This window comes from Saimiri boliviensis, chromosome 1 (assembly GCF_048565385.1).
Source record: "Saimiri boliviensis isolate mSaiBol1 chromosome 1, mSaiBol1.pri, whole genome shotgun sequence".
In the NCBI taxonomy this organism is placed as follows: Eukaryota; Metazoa; Chordata; class Mammalia; order Primates; family Cebidae; genus Saimiri; species Saimiri boliviensis.
Genome location: NC_133449.1, coordinates 125,726,773 through 125,751,404, shown reverse-complemented (window position 1 = coordinate 125,751,404; position 24,632 = coordinate 125,726,773). Strand labels below are relative to the sequence as shown.

The 24,632-nt window shown below is 44.4% G+C and overlaps 1 long non-coding RNA gene and 1 pseudogene across 1 annotated transcript; both read right to left on the bottom strand.

Moving 5' to 3' along the window:
- Positions 1-13,771: 13,771 nt before the first annotated feature.
- On the bottom strand, positions 13,772-20,654 carry LOC141581724 (uncharacterized). The gene is made up of 3 exons (XR_012514483.1): positions 20,037-20,654; positions 19,330-19,449; positions 13,772-13,836 (listed from the first exon to the last, which is right to left on the bottom strand). It is a non-coding gene; the product is annotated as an uncharacterized LOC141581724 (long non-coding RNA).
- Positions 17,991-18,904, bottom strand: LOC141581702 (nucleophosmin pseudogene; annotated as a pseudogene).
- Positions 20,655-24,632: the final 3,978 nt, after the last annotated feature.

Below are 24,632 nucleotides of genomic sequence, written 5' to 3'. Positions count from 1 at the left end.
TCCTGACCAGGGCTGCAAACTCATTTGCCTATGGAAGCCAACTCAGACCTTTGTGGCATAAGGCTAAGTGGGCTGGTCCGGCCATACATGAAGCAAACATTTCTTTTTTTTTTTTTTTTTTTTTTTGAGACAGAGACTTGCTCTGTCACCAGGCTGGAGTACAGTGGCACAGTCTCAACTCACTGCAATCTCCGCCTCCTGGTTTCAAACAATTCCCCTGCCTCAGCCTCCTGAGTAGCTGGGACTGCAGGTGCTCACCACTACACCTGGCTAGTTTTTGGGTTTTTTTGTTTGTTTGTTTGTTTTCAGTACAGACTGGGTGTCATCATGTTAGCCAGGATGGTCTCAATCTCCTGACCTCGTGATCCACCTGCCTCAGCCTCCCAAAGTGCTGGGATTACAGGCATGAGCCAACATGCCCAGCTGAAGCAAACATTTTCTAACAACATATAGTCTTTTGCTTATCTTTTGTTTTTCCACTTTTGATAGGAACATGACATGACAACTGTACTCTCCTCAGCTCTGCCTGGAAGGAAAACAGCAACACAAGCGCAAATATGAACGATCGCTGAGCCCTTGGCCCCAGTTCTAGGGCAGTTGGGAGTGGTGGGGGTTGTGGCAAAGGAAGCCTGGTCGCCCTGTCTAGAAAGGCAGCTCCTGGGACTCCAACACATCATTTCCACTTGGAAAGGCAGGCCCGGCATTTACTGCATCTTTTACATTTTTAAGAAAAGCCAGATATCTAGGTTTTAATATGAAGCTAAACTATTTCTAATGGTTAAGAACTATACCCACATTACTAAAAATAGGTAGAGTGTGGTGCCTCACACCTGCAATTCCAGGACTTTGGGAAGCTGTGGCGGGAGGATCGCTTGAGTTCAGGAGTTCAAGACCAGCCTGGGCAACATAGCAAGACCTCATCGCTACAAAAAGTTTTAAAAATTATCTGGGTGTGGTGGCATGTGCCTGTGGTCACAGTGACATGGGAGGCTGAGGTGGGAGCATCCCTGGAGCCTGGGAGTTCAAGGCTGCACTGATCTGTAATCACAACACTGCACTCCAGCCTGGGCAACAGAGACCTTGTCACTAAAAAAACTTTTCAATTTAATTTGATTTTCAAAAAATTACTGAAAATAGCATAGGCCAATTGACATACATACACCTGCAGGCCACATCAGGCTCACTGGCCACTGGATTGTGACAAAGTGGCTTTGTTCTCCACATTCCATGTTGGAGGTCAAAAAGCCAAGCCAGAGAAGACAGGATGGCACTACTCTGGATGTGGCAGGGAGGGGAAAGTACAGAGAGGGCTTTTCCTTGAATGAAGGCTCTAAGCCCCAGCTCTGAGCCCTGGCCTGAGCCAAGGCGGCTGCCCCGTCTCCGATACTCACTACTCCATGACGAGGGTGCAGCTGAGCTTGCTCTTGAAGGTGTCAAAGAGCTGGGTTAGGTTCACGTGGCTCAGCTGGTTCAGAATGTTGATCTCGTTCTTCACATCCTCCTTGGGGAACCAGAGGACAGAGGGTTTTCCAAGTGAATGGGTCAGGAATAGAAGCCCCCTGCACCTCCCAAGACAGACACAGAGCTCCTCATCCTTCCTCGGTTTCCTATTCTCATAACAGGTCTCCATGACTCAACACCCAAACCAGACTCTACAACACAAAGGGCCTGAGTGTGTCCGACTCATCTCACAGACAGGAAACCCAAGGCCCAATAAGGACAGAACCTTCTTGTCCCAGGCTCCACAGGGTGGGGTGCCTGGACACCTGCGCGTGGTGGGTGGGTCTGAACCCAGGGCTGTGAAGGGAACTTCCTGACTGGAGTGTGAGAATCCCAGAAAAGAGCAGGAAAAGTAGCATTTCCAGCTCAGCATGGGAACCTGGGAGCCCTGAGAGAAGGGAAGGAATCCTGAGGCTGGCCAGAGGGACCCGGCCTGGCCAGATGCCTCACCCGGTCCTTGGCGCTCTTCACTTTGATGATCTTGGCAGCCAGTGGGAGGCCTGTGGATTTCTCTGTGCACTTGTGGACCTGGCCAAACCGGCCCCTGTGGAGACACAGCCACACAGCAGGCTGAGAGCCAGAGGCTCACCCCACATCCATCCCTGGGCTTCTGGGTTGACTCCTCCACACACAGGCCATGTGGAACAGCCTACACCCCATGATCACAAAGAAGTACAAGAGGTCCCCATGCTTCTTGTGGTCCCCAGAAAGTAGGTTCCAGCTGCTTACAGTGAGAACTTTCAGGCACTGCAAGGGAGGCAGGAATGGTCAAGCGTGAACGCACCGCTCCTCCTGGAGTGTGGCCCTCCGCCCCACTGAGGAGCCTCTTCCTTGCTCCTCCAGGGAGTCCCACCTTCCAGTCACAGATCTGGGACTGCAGGGAACACCATGGCTGCTCCTGGCTCCCTGGAAGGATGTGCTCAGGTGGTGTGCTTCTGATGGAGTTCATCTTCAAGCTTTTTTGAGGGCCCCACGGCCGCTGGTCTTCACAAGGAAAGGAAGTCCAGGGCCAGTTGTCTCTCTTCCCAAATGGGGTCCTGGTCTGGGTGCCTCCCCAGACCCCTCCAGTGGGAAGGCCTATTTCTCACCCCCCTCACCAGTTCCTGGCCCCCATGCTCTCTGCACTTCTGCACAATTCCCAGCCCCAGTGCCTCATGCACCTCCCAGGTCAGCCCCAGTAAAAATGCTCAGGAAAAACAAGGGGCTACCCTCAGCCCTGTCGGAGGCATCAGATGGGTCGGGGTTCGTGCTCTTGTGCAGGTTTCTGCCCTGGTATACGTGCGTGTGGCCTCACACACTGTATACGGCTCTGTCAGGAGGGAGGTTCCCAGGTCCCTGAGTTCTGGGACAACCCACCTAGCACAGAGCAGAGGGTTATTATGTAGTGGTTTCATTTTGCAGGTGTGTTATTATGAGTGATTAAATTTTCAGCTTTACACTTTCATTTTCAAATTCCACAATGAACACTAGAATTGTGGTACACACACACACACACACACACACACACACTTGCCTTATGGCTAGCAGGGATATTTCTTGGCAAAGAACTTTCTCCCAAATGTCTCTAGAGGACACCCAGGCATTGGGGCATCAGCAACACCACCTCCTCTGTGTGGGCCTCTCTCTCAGGTGGTCAGGGCTTCAGGGCCTTCACAAGCTCGCCCTGCTCTCCTGGGGCAGCCCTCATGCAGGGCTGGCCTGAGGACTTCCCAGGGTCCCCGACTTGAACACTGCCCGCCTCCGTGTGTTTCATAGGATTTTGAATGGCAGATATTCAGAGGGAGGAGAGAGGTTCTATGATCGCTGAATAGACATTTTCCATAGAAGACACACAATTTGCCAATTATAGCAAAGAACAATGACAAATGTTAGAAAAGAAGTGAGGAATATGGAACACACATATGCTGCAAATGGGAATGTAAAATATTGTAGCCACCTTGAAAACAAAACAAAATAAACAAAACAAAAATGGGGCTATCCCTCAAAATGTTCCACATAAAATCACCAGAGGACACAGAGACTTTAACCCAAAGTTAGTATGGAAAAGAAATAAAATTCGTATAAACATGAAGTCTCCTATATGAATTCACATAATGTGTGGTTTTGTCCATGCAATAGAACACTACTTGCCAGCCAAGAGGAATGATGTAGTGATACACGCTATTAAAGAAATGAAAGCAAAAATCATTAGGCTGACTGAAAGAACCAGACCCAAAAGACGACATAATTTATAATCCTGGGTATTAGACATTTTGATAATAGGCTCATGTACAGAGACTTAAAATTGATTGTTGTCTAGATCTGGCGTGGCAAAGGAGAGTGAATGCAAAGTACATCCCAGTAAAGCATTTTAAAAAATAAACGTATCAACGTACACTAAGGCACTTTTGACTTTCACAAAGCCAAGTCATAGATTGTAAAAATAAAATATCTTTCCTGTGCAGTTCAAAGCATAATAAAGAAAAGGGCGGCAGCAAGCTAACAGGCACGTGTGGTCACTGACGTCGGGGATTAATGGGCAGGAACCACGTGATTCCTTTAACGGGTTCAGGAAAACAAAGGAAATGATTTTAATTTATTGAAGACCGCTGTGACTCACAGATTGTTAGGAATGTGAAGCTGTACTTGTAGGGTTGGGCATATCCCTTATCCAACACAGCTCAGAACAGCCACCTCACAGGAAGGTCAGCAAGACCCTCCTGGTCCCAGCTGCCTGGAGCTTTACAGTTGTCTGTCCCAGTCACTCATTCTAAACCCAAAGTAACAATGAAATCCAATACAAAACCCCCTACTTCATGACTACCACGTTCAATAATTTGCCTTTTCTTTTCTTTCTTTGCCAGCCCTCCGTATTACTTCTGTTTGTATCCCTACCTGGTGTGACTGGTTCTGGAACAAGACTCTGCGTCAAAAATAAAAAGAATCTCAGGAGCTCAGGCTGTGGGTCTGCGTTTGGTGCCAGGCGCCCTCCTTGGCCAGCGCAGAAGCTGTGGGGTGGACTTGGTGCTCACAGGGTGCAGATGGCCCCTGAGAGTCCCTGGAGCCTGGATGTTGCCCTGTAACAGGCTGCAGTCCCCTCAGTGCAAGCCCAGGGGGTCAGATCTGCAATGAATACTGCGTCTGGCAGAGAAGGAGCAGGGGAAGCGCTGGACCCAGCCTCACATCAGCACCATCACCAAGAAAACCCAATTCCAATTCCACAATAATCGGATGCAGAGGTGCATAGCTCCATCTCTTCCTGCTGCTGGCTTTCAAGTGGTGGCCCGTCTGTCCACCAGGGCTCAAGAAGCTTTCCCGCCTAAAAGCCCCGGGGCTCCTTGAACGGAGTTTACCAAGCGCCCACCAGGCGATGCGCAGGAAAAAGCCAGTTTCATTTCCTTGCTCCAGGACCGAGGAAGGTCTGACCCTGGAAAAAACACCGTGCGGGGTACCAATGACCTCAGGAGCCCCAGGGATCCAGCTCTCAGATGCCCTACAGAAGGGCCCTGCGAGACAGGACCTGCTGAGGCCCCTTCTTTTCATGCCTGACCCCTGGGGGGCCCATTATTTCCCTGAGAACTCCTCTAGGTTATTCCCACCACCCCCCTCATTGACCTCCAGCCTTGGAGCACCCTCACACTTTCCCCGCCCTTGGGGACTCCACAATTATTCCCCTGCAAAGACCCCTCCCAAAACTGCCTCCTGGCATCAGCGATGCTGTCACACCTTGGTGACTGCCTAGGCTGCCCCCTTCCCTGGCTCACGCACTTCTGAGTCTCCATCATGACTGACGCTGGTCTAGGGCTGTACTGATACTGCACAGTGACCCCGACACACAGGGCTTTCCTCCAGCACTCCCTCAGACATCCCACCCACCCTGCAGGGGAGATGAGGCTCCACTGCCCCTAAAATGATGCTTTCTGGACCCACACAAGGCAGCTCTGTCACACAGGGGTGACCCCATGAATCCCTCTCCAGATATCCCTGGGCGTTCCCCCAAGGGAGACACCACAGGCGGAGGACTCCCCTGGAGAGAATTCTCAGAAACCATCCTTATAGCCACCATCACGACCAGAAAGACCCGAGGAAGAAACGTGGCCACGAAACCCATCTCCACATACACACTCCTCCCAGTGGCAGCTCTAGGGACCCCACTCATGGTCGCCTCACCCCATGGTGACCTCAAGACGCTCCCCCCAGGTTAAAGGGAAAAGAAAGGAGGAGTCCGGCAGAATTCCCGCAGGAGAATCCATTTTCCTTTATTCGTTATGCGTTGGAGCTAAAGTGCAGGGCATGAAGGGCTTTATATAAAGTTTTAAGTTCTTGATATAGTTTTCCATGGAAACGTTGAAAATTAACAATGATAGAGATAATAGATAATAAACCCATCGTAAGTACATTATCACTAGGTTTCAGCAGTTCTCATTTTGGTGGTTAATTTCAACTATCAATTCCAAATATTCTAGGAGTTTTTTACATCAAATATAAGATACAGTATCATTAATTACGAAAGAACGTAAATAACTATATCTAACAAGTGAAGATAAAATAGAAAATATCATTATCGCATCTATTAAAAATTTTAATATTTTAAATAGATGAATTTGTGGATTCACCAAAGAGTAGACTCTACAACCACCGAAGGCTTGGCATGAAATCTTTTAACATGTTTCATCTAATATTTCATCATCAGACACAAAATATCAATGTATGAAAATATTCAGTAATGTATACAGGGCCACAGACTATGTTTGGAGGAGGAAATGGCAAATCAACAGTGGGATATTCCAAACTACTTTATTTTGAACCGATTGACAATAAAGTGTAAAACTTTACAGAGGCCAGTCATGGTGGCTCTCACCTGTAATCCCAGTACTTTGGGAGACCGAGGCAGGCAGATCATGAGGTCAAGAGTTCAAGACTATCTTGGCCACCATGATGAAACCATGTCTCTACTAAGAATATATAAATTAGCGGGGTTGGTGGTTCATGCCTGTAGTCCCAGCTACTTGGGAGGCTGAGGTAGGAGAGCCACTTGAACCCGGGACGCAGAGGTTGCAGAGAGCCGAGATCTCGCCACTGTACTCCAGCCTGGCAACACAGCAAGACTCTGTGTTTTGGCATGACCATTATGGGCCTTGGGGAAGATGAGCTGATTTCATCCCTCCGTTTATAACCATGATGTGGGAGCCTCATTTCACATGCACAGATTTTCTCCAAAGACTAGATGAACAGGCCTGAGCCCCCATGGTACTTGGAGTAATGACAGCCTTGTACCCATGCCATTCTCTCTTCCCATACTTGTTTCAGGCCATCATGCATTCAGTGCCTGAGTGGACAGAGATCCAAACCCAGGTACTCTCACAAATCTGGAGCCAATTCTAAAGCTTTTTGAATTCCAGCTCAGCTCAGACTGTCACCTGCTTGGGACTGTGGGTGACTGTGGACTCTGGACTGGGATGTGCTGTGTCCATGTGACAGTCTTCCTCCCCAAGAGCTGTTCAAGAAGGTGGTGCCCTAGGAGTGCCATCTGAACTCAGTGGAACAAGAAGGGCAGGTAGCACCTGACACCCACTGTTCATGCCACCATCACCCAGCTTCTCAGTGTGGTTATTTGAAGAAGTCTCTGCTCTATGAAAATCCTAATCAACAACAACAACAATAGCAACAACAACAACAACAATAAAAGTTAAAAAAAAAAAAAAACATAAAGAAAGAAAATCCTAATTTTGCTGGTGTTCTTCAGCAGGAGAAGTGATATTTTGTAGTCCTCATAGTTGACAAGTCCAGGATCTTATAATGCTAATTTCTCTCTTTAAAATAAGATGGCGTTAGTAGGCCGAATACCGATGAAATCCATGCTGATGGCCCTTTTCATAGCGGCGACATCTTGATGCAAGTTTTTGTATTCACAGGGCCGTGACATAGCCTAGGAAGGTCAATCAAAGAGAAAACGGGTACAATTTTTAAAAAGGCTCCAACATTTTTTAAAAGGCATCATGGATGAGAAGCCACACATACAGATTCCTTTAGCGGGTTCCCTTGCAGCTGCTTTGGCTGAGGTTTACGCTGCCAGGTTCTGAGGATGCAACTCCCTGCCCATTCACTAAGGTAGTCTCCTTTAAGAGCTATGAAAAGACTGCCAGAGCCAAGAGGAACTTAACTTTATAATTTTAAAATTGGGCTCATTGCTTGGTGATACTGTCACATACAAAATAAAACAGGGCTCCTAAAGATTTTCAGAGTATTGTGACAAACTTCTAACAATATTATCTGTTACCTGTGCCCTTGTTCCTTCAACATAATCCACATACACTTGTGCCAAACAATCAACTTACTGAGCGATTCAAATTCTACCCGATCCTTAGTAGTTACTGCACACTCCAAGCAGATTTTAATGAGGCAGGTGCCTGCTGGATTGTTTTGGAACATCCCAGAAGTCTAATGATTGAAGCATCAAAAGGTGCTACTCTACTTGCACATTGTGGTAGAGAAATACATTTTTTAAATTGCATTTGAGGTTTTGGGGTACATGTGAAGAACATGCAAGATTGTTGCATGGGTACACACACGGCAACATGATTTGCTGCCTTCCTCCTTTCCACCAATATCTGGCATTCCTTCCCATGCTATCTCTCCCCAACTCCCCACCCCCGCCTTTCCCTCCCTTATTTCCCCCCAACAGACCCTAGTGTGTGATGCTCCCCTCCCTGTGTCCATGCATTATTCCAAAGTACCACCAAGACACCAGAGACAGTGCCCATTTTAAATGTGTCTATTTCAGTTAAAATTTTCCTGTATACTCACCAGGAGTCATAAGCCATAAATCTTACATTGTCCCATGAAGCCATTTTCACTACAAACCCATGTCCTTCCGACACCTAGTACTTGAAACACTGGCACCTTATACAGTCTAAGCACAAGTCTCTCAGCCACTACTGCTTTGGCTGATAAACTCCTGGGACTGCACCGAGATATGCAGAATAGACGAGGACACGAAACTGCAAACTGCTTCAGTAAGACAGTCAAGAGCAGTAAGTGCATTGTCTACTTAGATATAATTAGGAATACAACTGCATTTATTCACGAATGTTATGTGAACGGGTAGAAATTAAAAACAAAACCCATTAAGAACAGATTAAGTTTAATTAAAAATATTCTGAATTATGGTCAAAGCAGTGAGAATATCGATCATTTTTTAAAATATAGATCCTTGGCCGGGTGCAGTGGCTCATCCTTGTAATCCCAACACTTTGGGAGGCCAAGGCGGGCAGATCACCCGAGGTCGGGAGTTCAACACCAGCCTGACCAACATGGAGGAATCCTGTCTCTAATAAGAATACAAAATATCCGGGCATGCTGGTGCATGCACATAATCCCAGCTACTCGGGAGGCAAAGGTAGGGGAATCGCTTGGACCCAGGATGCAGAGGTTGCAGTGAGCCGAGATCACACCATTGCACTCTAGCCTGGGCAACAAGAGCAAAACTCCTCCTCATAAAATAATAATAACAATAATATTAAGGATTCTTGTATAAAACATAAAAGACAAGAAATATGATGCCAAAGAAATAAGCACTTTGGTCTGTTACTTTTAAGGCTTTCCTTTTCCTAATCACCACTTAATATGATTTTGTCACAGATGTTGGCTTTTGTGGCTGATGGGAAACTCCACTAAGTGACTTCACAGCCTTACCTTCAATCTCTCTGCTTTATCTTTGTGAAGAAAAGTAAAATGAAAATACAGGTCATGGTCATACGCCAAGGCACGCAGGTCAAAGTAATATTTTGCATAAACACCGGCAGACACATGAATATTCAACTCAAGCAGCTCCAAAAAACACTTCTCCATCTTACTCCTGCGGGAGGAGAAACACAAGAAAGCCAACACAGGACAATTTGAGTCAAGTGGGTTATCTCTAAAAATATCATTCGGAGCTACCAGGAGGCTCCAAATTCTGCTTTGAAGCAAATAAAGGCTGCCTGGTCGGGTCCTTATACTAATGTCCAAGCAAGGCACAGCTGCCTGGGGTCTCTTTGGCATCCCAGCACCCCAAGGATGGGATGAGGGATAGGTAGAGGCCTCTTCCGCACTCCTCCTGCTGACTTGGGGCTCATTCTTCACAGTTCCCTTAGGGCAGCTGCACAACTCAGACTCTACATATGCTCCTTCACAAACCCCACAATCGTGATCAGATGACAGGAATGATGGGTACCGTTTACTAGCTCTGAACAAGCTCCAGGCATGTTTGCCAGGACGATAACAGGAAGGGACTTACTGAAGTAGAGAAGCACCAACAGGAAGATGGCCCACATCTCCATGGCAACAAATGGACCCACGGAGAGCCACCCTATTACCTCGGAGGAGGAAAAACTCTAAGGCTTCAAGGAGGATTCATCCCAAATAAATACATAAATAACCAGTATACATTCCCTGGCAAAAAGAATCCCTTCCCTCTGCTCCAGCACACTAGGCTATGGCAAGGAGGCATAATGCAAGTTTCTGCTCACCTTAATATTATGAAGAGACTGGGGAAGAATAACATTTACAATTTGAAAGGCAGAAAAGTCAAGGAGAGACGTTTTGGCTAGACTAAACTCATTTTATAATGTGATTTAGAGTAGGGCCCTGGCCTTAACACATGCAGTGTTGCTCTTGAGTTGGGAATGGAACCCTGAAGAACTCAGCATCTGTCACCCTTGGATAGAACAGAATGTGGGGGAGTTGGATGCAATGGGAGAGGAACGGACTGGGAGCCGTCCTCTGCCTCATGATCATCCAGCTGCCCTCACCAAAGCTAAATTATTAGTTACACAGTTAGAGTCATTCTGGCTGCTTTCAGAGTAACCCCTGTAATGGGTTAATGGCTTAAAACTGATCAATATCGGAACAATACATTTGGTTTCTTGGTTTGAAAGTTTTAACCTTTTATTGACTGGCAAAGTAAGTAAATGCTTGAAAGCGGAGGGCAGTTAGACTACAAGTCACGATGTGGGGATCTCATTTGCTGAACTTAATACCCAACTGAACCTACTTCCAAAATTAATTTTCTTTTCACATATCCATAATTCTATACAAAGGTAAATCAAACAATATTTGAATAGACAGCTTATCAGGACCTGACTTCCTACAGGAATTAATGGCACTTCACAGAATGAACGTATCTATTAATAGATGTTTAAACACTGAAGAAAAGAATTCTGTGTACAGACTATACATCTTCTGAGAGTTCTGGTTTTTTAAACAGCTAGATGATTGAATAGCATATCCTTTATAACACAGCATTTCGGAACAGTGGCTACTCAGTTTAACTCTCTAGAAAGAAAATCTCTTCTAGGGAGACACATCGGTGTTGGAAATTTTATGAAAAATCTGACGGACAGCAGTTTTTTATCTGTTAAACTGACACTCAAAATGGGATCATTGCAAACAGTCAACAGCAGTAGGGTGAGACGCATGTCTATTAAATGCTTGGACACAATGCTTTTCAGCTTCCCAAGATCATGAACAGAAGCAGCCTGTTCAGAGCATAGCTCCTGGTGTTTCTCCGTTCACACACAAACAGCTCTGTTTGGAGCCGGTCTTCTTGGGGCTGGCCTCTGCCTCCACTGCTCCTGGAGCTCACTTCTCTGGAAACCTGCACATATCCCTGCATGCTCTCTGATCTTGTGACTAGAAATCAGAGCCCCAGCCAGCTTAGCTGCAGGTTTTGAGAACAATTCAGCTGCCAAAATGGCAGAACTAAGTGTTCATGATTACAAATTTGAAACTACCTTTGCAAAAATTGTAACTGAGAAAATCATGACGGTGAAAGAGGATTGATCTGACTTCATCTCACTTCTCACCTCCAAGCTGTCCTTGTTCATTCCTACGCAGAGGCCAAACTAACGTTGGAAGGAACTTAGTTTGTAGTTTAACTTTGAAACAAAGATGGTAACAACCCTTTCCCAAAACAAACCCCCTTCCCACCTGGGGACTAGATAGATGACCTTTCCAGAACTCACAAATTAGCCAAGACATTAGAAATTGTGGCTTAGGAGTCATGAGGCTGAAGGCTGCAAGAATCTGAACCTGCCCATATTGCTCCTGGGAATAACGTCACTATTGTAAAACCTAAAATCAGGGCTTGAGATATTTCACAGACCCTGTACTGGGATCAGGTGACCCCACCCCAACAAATAAACGTGGCTCATCTGGTTCTGTGGCCCCCACCCAGGAGCCAACTCAATGCAGGAGGACAGCTTCGACTCCCTATGATTTCATCGCTGACCTGACCAATCAGCACTCCCCACTTTCTGACCCCCCTATCCACCAGATTGTTCTTTTTAAAAAAATCCCAGAGTTTTCAGAGAGACTGATTTGAGTAATAGTAAAACTCTGGTCTCCCGTACACCTGTTTCTGCATGAATTCAACTCTTTCTCTATTAATTATCCTGTATTGATAAATCAGCTCTGGCCAGGCAGCAGGCAAGGAGAAATCAGGCAGTCACAAATCTTGCTTCCTTTAAGGGACCAGTTTGCAAATGGATCACTATGATTAAACTCACTTTAGCATTTGCAACTTTCAAAGTACTTCCATTTGTTTCAAATTTGTTTGCTGTCACACTCTTTGCTAAAATGCATACCACAAATATCACAATGATCATTTGGTTTATAGTATTAGAAAAGTGGTGGCAAAAATGTTTTTTTGTTTGTTTGTTTTTTATTGCATTTTAGGTTTTGGGGTACATGTTTGTTTCTTAGAGTCTGGCTCCATCACCCAGGACTGGAGTGCAGTCACGTGATCACAGCTCACTACCATCTAAACTTACCAGGCTCAGGCAATTCTCCCACGTCAGACTCCCAGATAGCTGGGACTACTACAGGCACTTGCCAACACACTTGGCTAATTTTTTAAAAAAATTTTTGTATGGACGGTCTTCACTGTGTTACCCAGCAGGTCTGAACTCCTGTGCTCAAGTGATCCACTAACCTCAGCCTCCTGAAGGGCTGGGATTACAGGCATGGGCCACTGAGCTCAGGGGCCAAGTTGTTATTTTTGAATGTATATATGTACACACTGCAGTATATCTACAGTATACACTGTATCTTCAATTGTAGACATACACTGAGATGATTCTCAGTAACAGTCCTATCGGGAGTCCCGGGCAAAGATTACAAAACTAACTTGTGCCACTGCCTGGCATCATCATCTCTGCGGCTGCTCAACGTAAACAAGAGCTACTCCCTCATCTTGCACCAGATGTAGCTGACACAGCTGTCCTCACTGTCCAGCGGGCACCCAGGGCACCTCTGCTGGAAATACTCCCCTGCTCACCCTCCCTGCCTGCTTCAGGCCCTTCACTTCACAGCAGTCATAAGGCCAGATTGGAAGGGAACCCTGGGGAAGCTGTGTTGCAGTGTCATGTTGGTGCAACTGGGAGGGATCCCATGACCCCACAATGCTCCCCGCACTCTCATAAACAACTACTGGCCCCCAGCCTGCTACTGTGAATGTCTGAGTACCCATGGAGCCTGTGAGTGTGGTGGGCATCGGGTGATGCCCCAGAAATGCTTCTCACACTGTGGGAGGTGAACACAGAAGCTTCTAACTCATCAGATGGATTTCCAAACACATGCCAGGATCCCAGTGGGGAGGAGCCAAGGCACAGAAGTCTGTAGCTATTTAACATCATATCTCAAGGTTCTTATAAAAACAGATCTTCAGATTAAAGGGGGAGACAAGGACCAGCAAAGGCAAATACACAATGGCTGACTTAGGTTAAAGCTGTAACTTCTGCATAGTCCAGAGGCCTTAAGACCTTAACTGTGGCCAATTAATTCAAAGGCCTGATGTTTGCCCCTTCAAAGGAGACTGAAACTGGCAGGCAGCTTCTAAAAAGCTATAAAGATATTTACTGTACTGTGTCATTCTGACAGCACGCTTGTAAGAGGTTTCCCAAAAAATCAGAAAAACACTTTTCAGTTTATCAGTCAGTTATTACAACAATAACGCATCAAGACTTATCCATTCATGGTGGAAAATTTAAACTGTTATACTAAAGCTGGATAGATTGAAGTCTGTGGTCTCATGCCTATTTCCTTTATCTGCACAATGAAACCTATGAAGATCTTTCTTACAGTGATAACTTGGAGAGCAAATGAGGCATGGAAAATGATCACAAAGTTAGCCAAAACCTTAGAAACTCACATTGCCTCAACTGCAACATCCTTGGGATTTTTGCTGTCATCCACACTCCACAGACGATGACTTCTCCAAAGCTTGGAGGCCAGAAGCATGGCTCCCAGGACAATTTTTTTCCAATTAGTAGGACAAAGATCGATGTTAGCATTAGTTAAAAGGCGTTCGATGTACACCTGCAAAAGAGAGCACTTGTCTTTGATTTCAGTTCTGTTTCAGTGTGGTGATAAGAACATTTAAGAATGAAAGACTTCTGGTTTTGGCCAGAAAGTAAGTGCCTTTTATTCTTATGCTCTGCAGAGACTTTGCTCAGACAAAGCGAGAGGCCAAGTCACAGTCACGGTCAGATAGCTCGGCAGCATACTCTGCCCACAGAAATTTCCATGCCAGTTTCACTCACAGGGATGTGAGCATGAAGAAAGGCACCTTCAGCACCTTCACGCTCATGAAAGGCAGCACAAACACAGGCCTCATGAAGATTAAGGTTGTTCAGGAAACACTACAGTACCATGCGCGTGCAGCGTCACACCTGGCTGGCAGGTAGACAGGAATTTTCCAGGTGTGCCAGGCTCGAATGTGTAGCACCCAAGTCATACTGACAACACTGCTGTCTTCTCCTTTTCACAATAACTAACTTGCTTTTGGGACACAGGCTTAGGAACTGCAGGTCAAGAGTGCCTCCCAGTGCTGCCGGGCAGACAGCATGACAAGGGCAGATCTCTGTTGCTGAGAAACAGTCCCTGTATTTAGTGCCTTGATGAGGAACGCATGTGAATGAATGGAGGGCCCTGCTCACAGCCCCTATTTTCCATGACTCCACGATTACTTCACGAAAACTTATTCTTATCCTACAGTATCTGCATTCAGTCAATTCTGGGGGTTTGAAGGCAGAGAGAGTTGCCGGCCTCTGTATCCTTGGGGTGCCACTAAACCTGTCAAGTAGTTTGTGAGATAATCTCAGAGTATTACAGAAAGTATTCTCTATCTATCCAATCTCTATCCTATAAAGGACTGGGTGAGGAACCAGCTGAGTGAAGGTTACAGAGGTAAGCTGTGAGGTGTTGCTACCTCAGAGGGTGCTCTGTAGAAGAGTATGTCTCTATGCTACTTGAAGTCTTTGTATCAAGGTGAAAAATTAAAAAAAAAAAAAACAGTTCATCTTAAGAGAGTTCATTTATTGTCTGAACATGATCAGATTGGCGGCTCAGATCTGGCAATGTTCTCCAGAGTCAACTGTGTTTTCCAAATCACATGGCCCTTGAACATGACATGTTCTTATGACAGATGCTGCTCCCTTTCTCCAAAACTCTGCACTGTCGGGTATCCAAGGAATAACCCTCCCTCCCAGGGTTCAACTCCACAGGACTCATGAGAGAGCACTGAAACAGCACTGGCGAGCCCTCAACTTCCTGTCACCTTTACTGCTAAGCCAGTGACCTGCTGACACTTGTCGATACCACTTGCCCTCCTGGGTCAGTGAGAAAGTTCCTGTTTTAACACCGACTCTTCTATCAGCATGATGGATCCTATCCCACTTTTGCAGAACACTGTTCCCCAATTCACCTCTTCTTGAAGACTCTCTCCCTCTCTGCCAGAGATTTTCCGCAATACAAATGTGTTGCCTGTTCCCATCCCGCTCCCCCCAGCTCCCCCAGGACATCCTCTCATTTGCTCACAGTGTCATGCCCTGGTGGCTGCTCCTCACCTCCCAGCTCTCCTTAACCATCCCCCACCCTCATCACTCACCTGACACTCCTCATCACTCACCTGAGACTCCTCATCACTCACCTGACACTCCTCATCACTCACCTGACACTCCTCATCACTCACCTGACACTCCTCATCACTCACCTGACACTCCTCATCACTCACCTGACACTCCTCATCACTCACCTGACACTCCTCATCACTCACCTGACACTCCTCATCACTCACCTGACACTCCTCTTACCGAGGTCCCCGCAGTCTTCACACCCACAAACCGGGGCCCTTCACCCCAAGGCTCCACTCCCCAACCTGGCCCTAATCTTCTCCAGGGAATTGCCATTGCTCCTGGGGACTAACACTTACATGTGCGTTGCCCTCCTCCAATCCCCGTGCAATCCTCTATGGCTACCTTCGCTGGCAGGCTGCCTGCTTCAGGTTCTGGGCCGCCACGTGTCACGGCTCACCTGTAACAGCCTAGTTGCTTCTTAGTCCTCTTCTCTGCCCCAACCCTCCTCCCAACTATGGTCTACTCTCCCCAAAGCACTTGGGATACCCTCTAAATTAAGAACACTGCACTCCCCTGCTCGAGATCTACCATTAGTCCCCACTTCAAACTGGAATAAGACCTCAACTTGGTCCCCTGGTCTGCAAGCCAGAGGGCCCTGCGAGCGACGGCTCCGCCTGTGCGGCCGCATCTCTTCCATTCTGTCCTTCATTTCTCTCACCACACGGGCTCCCTGCTGTCTGTTCCTGGAACACACATGAAATGTGCTCCTGTCTCAGTCCTGGCACTCATCCCGCTGCCTTTAATGCCAGCTCCTTATCATCTTCGCTTTATAGTCAGGTCACTGCTCAGATGTGACCTCTCCAGAGAGGCTCTTCCTGATCATTCTATCTGAGAAAGCGAGCCCCTCCCATTACACTCTCTCTGAATCGTGCTTTATCATTTTGCTATTTGCCATTACCTAAAATAAGAACTGCTTTCCTCATTAAAACAAATGCCTCATAAAGACAAGGACTGTGCTCCACCTGTCCTCTTCTCTACCCCAGCACTTAGAAGAGTGGCACAGGGCTGGCATCCCAGGGGTGCTTATGGAATGGGGACCTTCTTGGCAGCCTGTAGCACTGTGACCACAGCGTTTCCTATCGCGAACCCTTTGTTCTTATCATTTTTTCCTGTTCTTCCTCCTCCCACTCTGGCCACTTTGCTGGGGGCTTGTCCCTCACATGCTGGTGGGCTTTACAGAGCTATCTTTTGTCCGTCTTCTCTTTTCTTCCCCTTTTCCTGAGTAGCTGCAACTATAGGCATGTCCCACCATGTCTAGCTTGTCCACTTTCATTCTAAACACTTTCTTTGTATTTTAGCAGATACTCTTCCCCCCGCCCCCCACCCCCAGAGTTTTGCTGTTGTTGTGCAGGCTGGAGGGCAGTAGTGCAATCTTGGCTCACTGCAACCTCTGCCTCCCAGGTTCCAAAGATTCTCCTGCTTGAGCCTCCCAAGTACCTGGGATTACAGGTGTCCACCACGACGCCTACGTAAATTTTTTTGTATTTTTTAGAAGAGACAGGGTTTCACCATGTTGGCCAGGCTGACCTTGAACTCCTGACGTCAGGTGATCTGCCCGACTTGGTCTCCCAAAGAGCTGGGATTACAGGCGTGAGCCATCGTGCTTCACCTTGAGCAGCTACTCTTACTCTTCATTCCTTACCTCCAGCTCAGATTCATGCTCCAGTCCCATACATCCGAATCATGACTGCACTGCTCAGATTCATGCTCCAGTCCTTTAGATTCAAACAATGACTGCACACGTCACTCTGCTATCTCACAGGCACACCAAATTTAGCCTGTATAGTGAACTCCCCCTTCTTCCAATCCAGCTTTCCCTCCAGCATCAGCTCTCTCTCTCTCCATCTGGAAGTACCACTCCTGCTTCCCTCCAGCATGTGCTGAGCATTCCCAATGGCTGCAGCTCCATTAAATGACCTGCATCTGATCCAGTGCTCACAGAGAGGTTTCTATGCAGGTGCCCAGCAGAAGCCTTCGACCGTCAACTCTAGCCAGATGCTAAAGGAGAGGGTACTGCTCTAAGTATCCTTTCTCTCCAGGCTGTGTGATTGACATTCCTCTACAGGTTAGTGTGGGGAGGGTCAAATAATCCCAGCCATCTGAACAGGACTTTATATTCAGAATGAGTCTCACCACAGGAATTCTGTGAGAACCATGTAGAGGTAAGGACGTAGCTATGGCTTGGCAGGCTAACTAGCAAAGCCCGTGTCCAAGTCTTTTTTTTTATTATTATTACTAAAATACTGAGTTTTATTTCACATGTATATTTTTGTCTCCCCACCCTTTCCATGTCTGACCACCACTGCTATGTCCTATCATAACATACCATACATACTTAAAACCAAGCAAAGGGTGGAGTTCCATCTTTAAAAACTACAGGCATTTTGGACAACATATTCTTGACAATGGTATCTGGACAACATTTATCAAACACGGTAGGGAAAATTCTCACTCTGCATTATAAAAAGGACAGCCAGACAGCAACTGTTACTGAAATGAAATAAGACAGAAAATTTTTAACAAATTGTTTAAACTGTTTTCTTAAAGAGACTTCCTCCACTGCCAGAGATCTTAAATAGCCCCCTGGTCAGTCATCCGGAAGCAATTCTTCACATAATTGGTGAACTTGGCTTCCACTTTGGGAAGAGAACCACCTTTTTCTATACTTGCTTGCATTTTTGCTTTAATGTCTTCTACAGAACTAGGTCCTTTTGGTGTTTTCAGAGTTTTTTTCTGTTTTTTGAAGGATTCTTGTCCTTTTGATCTTGGTGTTGATGATGGTTTTGAGTCTTTTCCATTCTAATTTGACTTTTGTGCATTTTTGGCTGGAGTATCGCATATAGATTTCTTCACTGGCACTTTTTGTTCAGTTTCTTCATCATCGAAATCATCATCACCATCATCTTCTTCATCATGATCTTCATCAGCAGCAAGTTTTACTTTTTTCTGTGGAACCTTGCTACCACCTCCAGGGGCAGACCGCTTTCCAGACATACTTCAGTTTCACATCCTCCTCCTCCTCGTCTTCTGACTCTGCATCTTCCTCCACAGCTACTAAGTGCTGTCCACTGATATGCACTGGCCCTGAACCACACTTCAATCCTAAGACCACTGTGGTGTTATTTCAAAGCCCCCAAGGGAAATCGTTGGCTGTACATTTTCAAAGTTGCCAGTGTTACTTTAATTGGACTGCTTTTGTAATTCATTGCGTCTGCTTCAACAATGTGCAACCCATCCTTTGCACCAGCCCCTAAACTGACCGTTCTTAAAGATAACTGGTGCTCATTTTCATCATTATCCACCTTAAAGTGATCATCTTTGTCGGCCTTTAGTTCACAACCGAAAAGATAGTTCTGGGGCCTCAGGGGGCTCATGTCCATGTCCATCGAATCTTCCATCGGGTGGCGACACGCACTTAGGTGGAAGAGAAGGCGGACGGAGATAAACGACGACTGCTCAAAAGAACAGCCACTCAGGACGGACTCACACCCCCGTGTCCAATTCTTACTGGTTCCACATGCCCGGGCAATTTCCCGAGCAGGTACAAGAGGTCACCAGGAACAACAAAGCATTCAGAGCAGCACCTCCATGTCAGAGCTGGGGGGAAATACAGCCTGGAACTCAGCTTAGACCTGCATTGGAATCTCTTGAGGGAGAAACCAGAAGTCTCTCCTGCTGCTTTTAGTAGCAACTATTCTGTGATAAGAAAAGCAATGGCATCATTTTAAAACACGATGATGATCAAACTCTAATATGCGTATTTACTTTGCTTGCAGAGCTTTCTCTTAAAAGATCTGACGATAACTTTAGGAACTGACTTTTATTTAGAAACATGGTCATGTGCTGTTTAGGAGACCGGTTATTAGAGATGCTTTATAGACAAGAAATAGCTTACCAATGCTACGATTGCACATGGAGCTGTTAGTTTTGTGACTAGAAAAAGAGTACAGAAATATCTGAATATGCAGTTGCGTGTGGGATCATCCTCAAAGGATTTCCCTGGAATCTCTTCTTGCTGAAAGAAGACAAAAGGCAACATAAATATTCATACAAGAAAACTTCCTAAGTACTCTTAAGATGGGAATGTTCAAATTTGTGCCCACGTGTCCCTTACAATAATCTTGCTGGGATAAAATGTCTTTTAGTTTTAAGAATATAAACAGTGGGATTGTAAAATATTTTTGGTTTTCTGTGAACATACGTGCTAAGGTGGCCCCGTTTGGCTATCATATGCCTGAAGAAGGATGTTTTTAAGTTTTTATAGTGTTTAAACAAATTTAAATTTAAATTGTTTTCTAATTCTGAGTTTGTGCATATTTGTTAGGACTACTTACAATTATTTATATTGTTTGCTGTTATAAAAAATTATCTTTTAAAATGACACATTTTGTTATTTGGATGTTATGTTTATTCCCATTAGTGCACAAATTAAGCAAAGCTGTAAGTCAGCTCTGACTCCAGTGTGTCCAATTTACACACTCCTTACATAACATGATTAGACATAATTTGGCGAAGACCTAATGGTGGATGATTTTGACTTCATCATGAAATAAACACAACTCTGTAAGACATACACAGAACCTCAGAGAAAGTGACACTTACTGAAAGTGGATGTATCGTCTCATCAAAAATAGCCAGAGATCTATTTGCATATCTATAAAAGAAGAATGTGCATTTAAGAAATTGATTCAGGAATTGTTAATAGGGCGTGGAGGGTGGAGGGAGATACTTCTTGTTTGCTTTGGTAAAGTTTGTTCACCAAAACAGTTGTTGCCAATTTTTCTCCTGGATCATGGCCTTCAGAGGGTTCCTTGGCCTCTTTTTCATCAGCACATCACGTTCTGAACTGGAAAGTCTTTTCGACATTGATGAGCCAGACTTGCCTTTAAATACTGACTCCCGCTAACAGGCAATGGTAATAAGCTGTATCTGTTTTTACTCCTCTAACCTCATGGTGGAATACAAGAACATTTTAGAAAGCAGTAGTTGTTGGCAATAAAGATTTTAGAATTTTTAGAATCAAGTAAGATTTCCATATCTTTCTTTATTATACTTTGTTTGCTGATGTAGTATGAGTTACAGACTTAATTGCCTTTTCATTTTAAAAGAAGCCAGTCTTTAATGAACTTTAAAAACTAACACATTATGTGATCATTTAGGAAACCAGTGGTTCTCCCAGTGTGGTTTGTGGACCCCTGAGATTTCCTAGAAGACCCATGATGTCAAAACTGATTGTTACTGTTGTCATTGTTTGGCTCTTTCACCCAGGATGGAGCACAGTGGTGCAAACCTGACTCACTGCAGGCTTGACTCCGTGGTCTCAAGCAATCCTCCTGCCTCGGCGTCCCAAGTAGCTGGGACAAAATTTTCATACCACCATGCCCAACTAATGTTTTTCTTTTTCTTTTCCTTTTTTTTTTTTTTTTTTGATAGATGGGGTCTTGCCACATTGCCCAGGCTGGTCTCAAACACCTGATTTAAAGTAATTCTCCCACCTTGGCCTCCCAAAGTGCAGGGATTACTGGTGTCAACCACCATGTATGGCCCAAACTGATCTTGCAAGAATATTAATTCAACCTGAGAAGCTGATTGAAAATAAAACACACTAATAATTTGTTACTTTTTTGAAGTATTAAGATATTGATTGCTTTCTCCCTGTTCAACACTTGTAATGACTGTTTAAAAGCAAAAGTGGATAAAACTGATGGTTTCTCAGTATGAATAAGGGCAGTGGTACCGAATTATACCAGTATTCATTCGACTCTTCACTGCCCCTTGCAGTTTTTATTAAAGTAGCATGTTTCACTGAAGAATGTCCTTGATGAAACAGTAAAAATTAATGTTGTTGTTAAATTTTGACCTCTCCTTTTAATATTCTAAGTAGAAAGTTCACATAAAGCGCTTCTGCATACTGAAGTATGGTCATGTGAAACAAAAGCACTTGTGATTTAATTGTGAGCTGAAAAAGCCAAATTTTTACACAACACCATTTTTATCTGAAAGCACAACTGACTATTATCCAAAAAATTAAGTCAAGTGAGTCTGTCTGTCATTTCAAGGAAAATAATAAGTATGTGTTGTCTATAATAAAGCTAAAACTTTCAAGCTAAAAATCAAGATTTTGAAAACTCATACCAACTACTGTGAGCTTGACAGCATCTCCATATTTTAAGATATTTTTATAATGGTGGTGATACTAATGAAAGTGAGTATTTGACAGTATAAATAAACCGAGCAGCCAATACATAATATTGTAAAAGCCAGTAAGAGGAAAGGTCCATTTATTGTAGAAGAAAGGTCAGTGACCACTAGTGAATGAATTCATTGATATGTACAATCCCGCTGTAATTCTTTTAATCAGTTCGCATTTCTGGAGTTTTGGTGGGGTTAAAGAATATCCACAGTTACCTGAAAGCTTTAAAAATACACCTTTATCCTACTATATATTTGTGTGAGGCAAGGGCATCTCTTTACTGCTTCTTCACAAATAAACTGCAAAGACATAAATACACTTTGGAACCCTTAATGACTTAAGAGTTAAAAGAGTCATATGGACCCAAAATCCCACAACTCATTCACTGTAACACTGTAAAATAAGCACTCTACAGGTTATAATGTCTAGAGTTATGACCTGACACCATGTTTCTTATGACACAAAGTGACGAGCTGGAATAACAAGACAACTTTCAAAGAGCTCACCTGTGCTTTATGTTGTAATATATTGCCAAAGTCACACTGCGGAGGGAAAAAGAAATTGTAAGAACTGATTTTATCATTTGTTAGGCCTGAAGATACATTTCTAAAGGGTAGGGGAGGGACCCCTCCCAGTGGCCCTGAAATCCTGTATTCAGAACAGTACCATGTGAGCACTTTCCTTTTGTTTTAGTCCCCTGGATTTACAGCAAAAAGAGGAGAACCAAAATGCTAGGCAATACGCTGTTGGAAGACTTGTGTCTGCAGAGGGTTATTAGGTATAAATAATGACATATTTTTTTCTGTCATTAGCTCTTCTGCCCACAGAACCTTTCATTCTGTGCAAGTTACTTATATCTATGTGTACATATGCTTACATTTAGGCCACGCAGTAGTGTTTTGCTTTTTAAGTTGCTAGGCCCTGCATTTCGGCTGATTTCGTTCACCATCACCTACTCACCCATTTGTCATTATTTCCCCAAAAGCACAAAATGAATGTGCTTTATACCAAATAAAGTAATTTAAAATCACCTATGCATGATTAGCAGAAAATTGATTAGTAAACTTTATAATGCATCCAAAAATCGATGACACTTGTAGCTCTCCTAAAATAAGCAGTACTAAACACACAGCATAACACCACGTCATACAATATAAATGACAGGTACTTCCACATTCGTTTAAACAAAATATGAATGAACAAACGCAACTCTTCGGATGTATGTTACTGTGTTCCAAAGACCTCCACAGATGTTGAGTGTCAGGACACAAGGGCTTCTCTTGGATAAGTTCTGTCCTTCCATTCACCCTCAACATTTAAAATGAGGCTCAGAATAATTTGAGAAGGCCAACTGGAGTTGTAAAAAGTAGGCCTGACAACATTATTACCATCTAAGTTAGATATTTCTATAGTGCTTCCAACAGTTTCATCGCCATATTTGAAGATCACAGAATTTGAAGTTACATGCTGACAAGGACCACCGAACCTCACGTGACACTCCATGCACCACCCATTTTACAATGAAGAGAACCAAGGCTTAAAACGGATTTGCCCAAGGTCCCTGAACACTGTTCCTGTGAACTGCAGGTGTTCACAAAACACTATGGTATGGTAGAAATTGAAGCATGTGCACACATTGATAGAAATGACTCGCCCAGAGGAAAGGCCCTATGGGTAGAAAGAAGACCAAATGACAGGGAAAACACGTCATTTTTATATTACAACCATCACTTTTTCACACAAAGGAAGCAGTGGCCTCCATATTTGCTGTACACTGGATCCCTGGGGAGCTTTAAACAGGGCCTCAATGTCAGCTGGAGACATTCTGATTTAATTGGTATTGGCTATGCTTAGGCATCAGGGCTGTTGGTAAAGTTCTTCAGGTGATTCCAATGTGTGGCAGAGTTTGGGAATGACTGAATTAGGGTTAAGATCAGAATCATCTGGGATCAGAATCATCTAATGATGCCTCACATACTTCCCCATTTTCCTAAAAGGCTTGTGAGTGCCCGGAGACGGAGGGGAGGTGGAGCTGGGAAGATGCATGTGTTTGCAGACATATATGTTGAAGAAACAGTATAAGTGATTTTAATATGGCTCACTCTTTCCATTGAGAACAATGCTCTACTAACCATAAAATACATTTTTCAAAATCTTTTCTAAAAGCCAATTTGCTATATTAACTTGCTCAGTAAATCCTTATTTCATCAAAAGCGAATATACCAAATAATCCCTTCTAAAACTGGACAGTAAATTAAAACTTAAAACTTACTGTGCTTCTAAAATAGACTTCTAGTCCAGGCATGGTAGCTTATGCCTGTAATCACGGCATTTTAGAAGGATGGCTTGGGTGTATTGCTTGAGCCCAGGAGGTTGAATCCAGCCTGGCCAACACAGCAAAACCCCTTCTTCAAAAAAGAAAATATATATATTTCAAGTTTTTAAAAAAACTTATAAAATTTAGACTACACTGGAAGAAAAAGCAGGACTTTCACTCGTTTGAACAAGGGTAAGCTTAAAAACTATTTTGAAGTGCATACTGAAACAGTAGAATGTTTTGAAATCAGAAGAAGCCAGGGACTCTAGCCAAAAAAGGGTGGGTTTTACTTAGGACTTAATGAATACAAACATTCGTGATGCAATTAATTTGAATACAAACATTAAGTGATGACACCATAGAGGTCAAAGCTCAGGGTTTTAGGCACAGGTAGAGTCCGGATCTTGCTGAAACACAATTGGATCTCAATTATTGTTAAACATGAGAGAGGAAAGTCACATTATTATGAGGATAAATTGCCATTTTTGATTAAAGTAGAAGTTACTTTAATCAAATTAGCTTAAAAACCAGTACATTAGAGACAAAATTAAGCTTGTAACTTAGTCATGTTCATAAACTAGAAAGTCAAGTCAGGGAAAAGGAGACTAACATTCTGAGGTACCACCTGTCAAACTGTTTTCGGAAAATCTATACTCGTAATCAAAGCAGATGTTAATAATGTTTCCTG